This window comes from Sciurus carolinensis, chromosome 3, assembly GCF_902686445.1.
Source record: "Sciurus carolinensis chromosome 3, mSciCar1.2, whole genome shotgun sequence".
Lineage (NCBI taxonomy): Eukaryota > Metazoa > Chordata > Mammalia > Rodentia > Sciuridae > Sciurus > Sciurus carolinensis.
In genome coordinates, this window is record NC_062215.1 from 142,132,693 (window position 1) to 142,141,283 (window position 8,591).

At 33.1% G+C, this 8,591-nt stretch overlaps 1 pseudogene; it reads right to left on the bottom strand.

The window, feature by feature from the left end:
* Positions 1-698: 698 nt before the first annotated feature.
* Positions 699-7,493, bottom strand: LOC124979512 (nucleophosmin-like; annotated as a pseudogene).
* Between the last annotated feature and the right edge of the window lie 1,098 nt (positions 7,494-8,591).

The following is an 8,591-nucleotide window of genomic DNA, read 5'->3' on the forward strand; positions in this document are numbered from 1 at the left end:
AACATTTCCCTCAAGGTTCTAACTTGTTTTGTAGATCTCTGGACTGTATTTGAGATCATTCCTCATCTGTCTAAAAACATGACTTTGTTCTTTCCATACTTAGTGCTTTAGCAAACTCTTTTGAAAGTGATGTAAATATGTTTAATTTTAACTTTGACATGAAAATATTAAAACCTGGGCTGGGGACATAGCTCAGTTGGTAGAGTGCTTGCCTTGCATACACAAGGTCCTGCGTTTAATCCCCAGCACTGCAAAAAAAAAAGAAAAAAAGTAAGAAAAGAAAAGAAAATATTAAAACCTTCTGTGTCTTATTTCCTTCACAGTATAATGAATAATAATGAAAAAATTAGCAAGAAATTTCATCACTTCTTTTTTTTTAAAAATATATTCGTTCATAGTCTTCCAGCACATGTATTGGTACTTTGGTATTTCTTTTTTGTTTACTTTATTAAAATACTGAGTTTATTTCACATGTATATTTTTATCTTCCCACTGTTTCTATGTCTGACCATCACTACTACTATGTCCTATCATAACATTCCATACATACTTCAAAACCAAGCAAAGGGTGGAGTTCCATCTTTAAAAACTAAACAGGCATTTTGGACAACACATTCTTGGCAATGGAACCTGGACAACATTTATCAAATACGATAGGGAAAGTTCTCACTTTGCGTTAATAAAAGGACAGCCAGATATCAACTGTTACAGAAATGAAATAAGATGGAAATATTTAACAAACTGTTTAAACTATTTTCTTGAAGAGACTTCTTCCACTGCTAGAGATCTTGAAAAGCCTCACGGTCAGTCATCCGGGAGCAATTCTTCACATAATTGAGAACTTGGCTTCCACTTTGGGAAGAGAACCACCTTTCTCTATACTCGCTTGCAGTTTTGCTTTAATGTCTTCTACAGAACTAGGTGCTTTTGGTGTTTTAGGAGTTTTTTCCTGTTTTTTGAAGGATTCTTGACCTTTTGATCTTGGTGTTGATGATTTTGAGTCTTTTCCATTCTGGTTTGACTTTTGTGCATTTTTGGCTGGAGTAACATACAGATTTCTTCACTGGAGTTTTTCCTTCAGTTTCCTCATCATCAAAATCATCATCATCATTTTTGTTGTCATCCTCATCTTCATCAGCAGCAAGTTTTACTTTTATTCTGGGGAAGTTTGCTACCACCTCCAGGGGCAGAGCGCTTTCCAGCTACACTTAAGAGTTTTACATCTCCCTCCTCTTCACCTTCTGACTCTGCATCTTCCTCCATAGCTACTAAGTGCTTCCCACTACTATGCACAGGCTGCCCTACACAGGTGGTGTGATTTCAAAGCCCCCAAGGGAAGCCGTGGGCTGTATAGGCATTTTCAATGCTGCTGGTATTACTGTAATTCGACCGCCTTCATAATTCATTGCCTCTGCTTCAACAACGTGCAATTCATCCTTTGCACCAGCCCCTAAACTGACCGTTCTTTAGGATAACTGGTGTTCATTTTCATCATTATCCACCATAAAGTGATGCACTTTGTCAGCCTTTAGTTCACAACCAAAAAGATAGATCTGGGGTCTTAGGGGGCTCTTGTCCATCTCCATCGAATCTTCGATGAGGTGGAAGCACGCACTTAGGTGAGAAGGAGGATAGAAAATAGGCTGCTGCCCTAGAGAAGAGACGTGCAGGATGGAATCATGCCCGGTACTTTAGTATTTCTTTCTTTTTCTTTTAAATATTCTTCTTTAGTTTTCAACAGATCTTTTTATTTTATTTATATGTGGTGCTGAGAATCGAACCCAGGGCCTCATCCATGCCAGGCAAGCGCTTTCACTGAGCCACAACTCCGGTCCCTTTAGTACTAATTTCTAATGCCACAAGAAACTCACAAACTTTGTTTTATTTTTTAAAGTGAATTTAATACAAACTTCCTTATTTTCAACAGAAAAAAAAAACTGTTATTTAAATTATGGAAGCTAAGGGTTATATTTTGTTAAAATACAAAAAAAATAAAACAACAGAAAGAAAATTCCCTAAGAAATTACAGCACATTATATTTCCTTTTAATACTCTAGAGTTTTAACTTTAAGTGTTTATCTTTAAAATATCAAAGAAACCACTCCATGAAAATTTTATGAGTTGAAACAAAAGATAAACATTCTTCATTGATTCCTATCTGCATGTCCAGATATCTGAGAGCCTGTATATTTAATTAAACCAATCTTAATTCCAAAATAAATTTAGAAACACTTACCTTCAAAATAATTGAAGTATGTGCCTATAAACCCTATTCTTGTCAAATTATTGCCATTATTAAACAAACACTTACATTATGTCATCAAAACCCTGTGCTTGTCAAGTTATTGCATTAAGTTAGACAAACCTTCTTCTACCATGTAATCCAACAATATCACTCCTTGGTAGATACCAAAATGAATCAAAGTCAGCATACCATAGAAATACCTGCATACCCATGTTTATCACAGCACTATTCAAAACAGTCAAATTATGTGATGCCTGTAAAGGAATGAATAGATATAGAAAATGTGGTATGTAATGGAACATTACTCAACCATAAAGAAGAACAAACTCATGTCATTTCCAGGAAAAATGGATGGGACTTAGAAATTATCATGTTAAGCAAAATAACCCGAACTCAGAAAGACAATATCCCAGGTTTTCTCTATGTAGAGAAAAATAATAGAATGGGAAATATTAGAGAAGGGGATAGGAATCAGGGAAAGGGGTTAGAAGAGGGAACCAGGAAAGCTGGATACGATCAAAGTGTGTTATATGCAAGTAAGAAATTGCCACAATGAGTCCCATTATTATGTACAATTAAATGCACTAATAGGTGCGATTTTCCAAAATTGCATAGATTAAAAAATAAACTAAAATTATCTTCAGATAATAGAGAAAGAATTTTTTTCTGTGCAAAGATGAATTTGTGTGTGAGTGTGAGTGCGCATTTTCTCTCTGCTAGATCTTATAACAAAAGGAAAAGTTAATTGCAAGATTCTTCAATTTTCCTCAGTGAAATATGAAGTCAGTGATTATGTTTCCTACACATCAGGTTTAGCATACCTTAACCTTCTCAACTTAATCCTTAAATAATATGCAAGCAATCATTTTTATACCTCCCATATTAAAAGAGCTCATTTACTTTCTTTGTTCCCCTTGATTTTTATTGTTTTTCCCATGCAGTCTTATCGGTTTGAACACTTGGTTCATTTCCATCTCTATCATTTTCAATTCCAATTATTTTCAACAAAACAGACATACATTTTTCTATCTGCTTAGTTTGACCCTTGGCATTGTTAAATATCATCTCTGAAAATTCCCCTGATGAAACACAGGAAAAACATAATGCGTTAGATATTTTGGTGGGTTGAGTGTTTCAAAACAGCCTCTGCTCTTTTGTAGAACACAGAGAAGATAATAGTAAGAGGCCAAATGCTGATAACTGGGAGCACTCAAAAGGCAGTCCCTGAGGATTCAATGTTAAGCTTCCAACCTCCTGTTTTGTCTTTAGCTCAATTTTTTCATAATATTTTCAAGCTAAGGTGCTTTTGACTTGACAGTAGTTTCCCTCCTATCTTCTTTTCATTTTCTAAAGATTCATCTCAGGCTTCAAAAGATGTTACTCATTGATGTCCTACCATTTGTCAACACATTCAGTAAAAAGGGAAATTTGATTTGCTGTATTTTTCTGTTTATCTGGGGGAATCTTTCTGGAGTAGGATGCACAATACACTCTAGATAAAAATCTTGTCAGAATGCCACAGACGCTTTTCTGATTAGTATGCAAAAGCTATTGCTTTCCAGAACATGTTCTATTTACAGAAAGACTGCTACAAAAACTCCCAGTAGGTATTTGTTTGAAACACATTTCTCTGACTTAACATATGTATCTTCTTTAGAATATTTTATGAAAAATAAAACATCTGTGATTAAAATCTGTATTTTTAGATGATGTTTCTAAAACTTCATTTGAATTACATATATTCAGAAAATTTTTGAGAATATTTTCTAGCATAAACACGAAATATGGTAATGTTATTCATATTATTCAGCAGAATTTTTATATATTATATTGCAAAATATTTTAATAAAGAAAAATTTTCTGAATTTGTAATGACATTTTAATATAGACATTTTTAAGGACTCTGAACAGGTAGTTCTTCTCCTTATTGATGTTTCCATCATATTGAATAAGCTTATTATTGAACACCTTCAGCCTTTCTCTGCCCCTTTTCTTAAATTTATCCTAGATAAGCTGTGGCTTGTCTGATTTATGAATGTATGTAAGACAAGCATAGGCACTTGCAACCCAGCTCGCTCTCTCTCTTTTTTTTTTTTTTTTGCGGTGCTGGGGATTGAACCTAGGGCCTGTGCTTTTGAGGGAAGCACTCTACCAACTGAGCTATATCCCCAGCCCCCGCTCTCTCTTTTATATTTCCCAAATTCTGTCTGTTCTTCAAATTGCACATCTTGTTCTGTTGTCCCAGAAATATATCAGCACTTTGCTGTAGGAGCATATGCCCTAGTCTGGCCCTGCTTTTGGTGCTGCTCATTCAGTGGGTCTGTGAGGTCTTCTCACTGAGATTCTCTCTCACCTTTGTCCTGCATCAGGAATTAGTGGGGTGTGTTAGCTTCCTTTGGCTTGTCAGTTACTTCTCAACTGGTCAAGTATGAAGATTGCCATAATATAAAATGTATGTGATGAAATTTGCTAAAATTGATTATATTTATACATCTGTATTTTAATATACTTCTGAATTGAGAAGAAAATGTAAAAAGTAAAAAAGATGAATTATGTAATACCATCAAATAATATACTTTGTAGACATAAGTACTCTAGTAACACATACTATTTATTTTTTATTTGATCATGAGATGGTTTTCAAATTTTAATGTACTCAATAGAAACTGAAAAATGCTGAAACTTGTACAGAAACTGATTTGTCTGTCTCCTGCCATCTTATCTGTTCTTGTCCATATATTATAACTCTTTAGTTTAGTGTTTAAACACTTATGATTGTTGGTTAATTACAAAGAGTTAGCCCATTTATCAGTGTAAAATTCCCTTTCTAACTCTAGTTAAAATGTTTTGACTTTGTGTTGAGTGACACATACATTCTGGCTTTCCTTTGTTTAATAGAAAAATGACATATTATGTAGTCATCCCTGTATATATAACCCATGGGGATAGTTATGTTTAAAGTAGATAATGTTTTAATTAGTATGTCATTGATTTTTTTTCTGTTTTATCCAAACTAAAAATCTAGGCCATTTAGTTGAAATGTTTAGATGATTTATATTTAATGTAATTATCACTACGGTTGAGTTTAAATTTACCACTTATTTGCTTTTTATTAATTCTGTATGTCTTTTTCCCTTTTTATGTAGTTTTCCTTCTTCTTTTTTGACTTTTAATTGAATTTAATAGTGGCTAATATAGAATATGCATTTATATGACTTTTACTTAACCACAGTCTATTTTCAACTAATACTGAGCCACATTTGATAAACAAACTTTATATTCTTATATTATGCTTTTGTTTATCACTACTGACTTTTGTCTTATTGGGATACATTTTTCTTTCACATATATTTTAAACTTTACAGTATACTTTTAACTATTTTTAAAAATTATCTACTGAAGATAATTTTTTAAAAATTCTAAAATATCATTTTATCTTACCCATGTAGTCACCATGAGATTACACAGAGCTTATTTCATTCTGTAGAGTTGGGCATCATCTGAATGAGTGGTTTTTCTTCTGTTGAGGACTTTCTTTGACATTTTTATAATGATATTTAATTGTCTCATCTTCTCTCTGTCCAATAGTCTTTATTTTATTTCCCCACCATTTTTTCAAAGCTATGCCTTTGCTAACTCTAGAATTTGACATCAAAAGAGCTTTAGTTTATATTTTTTTTTGCTTTTTCCTTTTAGAAGATTAAAACTCTAACTGCTATCTTTTGACTTGCACTTTTCCATGAGAAATCTGTCATCTTTCATCTCTGTTTCTCTGTGTCATGTTTTATGTACTCTGATTGCTTTTAAGATTTTCTCAAAAAGATATTTTGTAAATAGTCAGTCATGTATTTTGTTTTAGTATACTTCTCATATCCCACATGTGTAGTTCATGAAGCTTCTATATCTGAAGTTATGTTTTTCCTTAAATTAGTGTCTTTTGTTTACTTGTGTTTTCCAGTGCTGGGGATTGAACCCCTTGACCATGCTAGGCAGATTCTCTATCACTGGGCCACATTCCCAGCTCTGGTTTTCATTGAATTGGGCAATTTTGTGGTGATTATATATTCAAATACTCTTTCTTCATCTTCACTTCTTCAAGTATCCCAGTGATACTTATATATACCTATAGTAGACCATTTGAAATTTTTATGGCTCACTATTTGTGTGTATTATATCTTTTGTTTGACTTTTATTTTTAATATTTTCAATTGTAATGTTTTCAAATTCACTAAATTTTTCTTCATGTCTAAACTCTGGTTATTTCCATCTAGTGAATTTTTTCATCTTATAAATTGGAATTTTTCTCTGTAGAAGTACAATACTTTTACTTTTCCATGTCCATTTACACATATTCTTGCCTTCTTAAAGATTTGAAATATCATTAAAATAGATTTCAATATCTTTGACCACTAACTTTAGGTTGTGTGATTTTTCTAGATCATTCTAGATTGATTGATTTTCCTTTTTATGAGTTATATTTTCATTTTGTTTGCATGTGATGGCTTATTGAATATCAGATATTCTTAAATTTTACCTTGTATGTTTTTAAATATTTGTATCTTTCTATAAATATCCTTGAACTTCTTGTTTTTTGTACCAGGGATTGAACCTGGAGTGCATAATCACTAAACCATATCCCCAGCCCTTTTTTATATTTTATTTTGAAACAGGGTCTCTCTGAGTTACTCAGGATCAGAGCCTCGCTAAATTGCTGACGCTCGTCTTGAATTTGCAATTCTCCTGCCTCAGCTTCCCAAGTCAGTGATTACACGTGTGTGCCATAGAACCTGGCTTCCTTAAACATTTTGATTGCAGGTAAATTACTTGAAAGCAGTTTAATCTTTGAATACTATTGTTCAAGCTTGGTTAAGCAGAATCACAACAGATTTTATTATTTTCAGACTGTTTTCAACTACTACTGAGACAGTACTATGAACTATTAGATTTCCCACTTCAATTGGTAAAAACAAGAACTATTTGCAGCCCTACCTGAGCTCTGATGATGGTTCCCTTAGTTCTTTGGGAGTTCCATTTTTGTTGTCCTTGACAATTTCCTTATATGCTTGCACTGATAAGTCCTCAAATAAAAACTAAAAAGGTACCATACAGAAATTTCTGGAGCTTACTTTCCATGAAGATCTCTCCTTTTCAGTCCTTTGCCAACACTCAGTTTATTTGACCTTTATAGACTCAGTGCCACCTCCCTATCTGTTTCCCAGGATTTACCTGGGTTCTCCTTATGCTGCATCCCGTGAACTCTCCTGAAGAAGGTGATGAACTACCTAAAATAATTTTGTTCCTAAAGATTTCTGGTATTAAAGACAAACTTAGTTTTCTTTGAAATATGTTGTAAGCATGGCTTACATATTTAAGTATTTGCATAAAAGTTCCTCATGCATGACCCTATCAAGCAGGACAGTCTGTTGTTGTTTGCTTTGCTGTTTGTTTGTTTTGAAAGGTGTCATCTTTCCAGATCATCAAAGTCTCTTTTAAACTATATACCTCATGGACACCTTAGATTAACATTCATCTGATTGCCCCATAAATATTAGACCTTTTACTTGAGAAATTGCTGTAATCCAGCATTACTTAAGCTAAGCTAATTTTAAATAAATATAGTTAGATTTTCTTACAAGATATTTTCTTGTACTTCAAATGTGAGTGTAACTATAATTTGATAAAAGTGAGTTTATGTTGTGCATGTATACTGAATTTTTTCTGTAAACTAATTCGAGAGAGCATGACCAATGTAAGACTATAAAAATAAGTCTGTTTGAGATGCATCAACTCTTAATTTTTGTATTTTTAAAGTATGTGTGGAGTGGAGACATACTTCATGGTGGAGTGTGTACCTAACATCTTTAAGGCTCTCAGTTCAAGTTATAAGAAAATTTGTACTACTTTTAAAATCACATAGTTTTTTTATTCCTTTTAATCCTGTTCTGCAGCGAAATCTGATTATGAATAATGATGATACTAGCTGCCAAAGAACTCATTTTATCCTCATCGATAAGGCCATAAAGTTTTTCTTTTGCTGAATGTCAAGACAGTTGGGCATCACTAAGACACTACTTGAGGGCATCTTTATGAAGAGTGCTATATCCTTTTCTTTTTGGTGATCTAACCTACAAATAATAATTGACTTGGTTACAACTCTGTGTGTCTTCTCAATTGAGCAAGACAACTATGTTCTGCCACCTTCCTATGCCCTGGTACCTAATGTGCCTCTAAGAACAAAGAATGAAGTTAGCTTATTTACCTCCTATCAGAAGCTGTCCAATGATGCTTTGTGAGCAGTATATATAAAATAGGATTTTAAAATATTTTTCCAATTATTCATTATTTC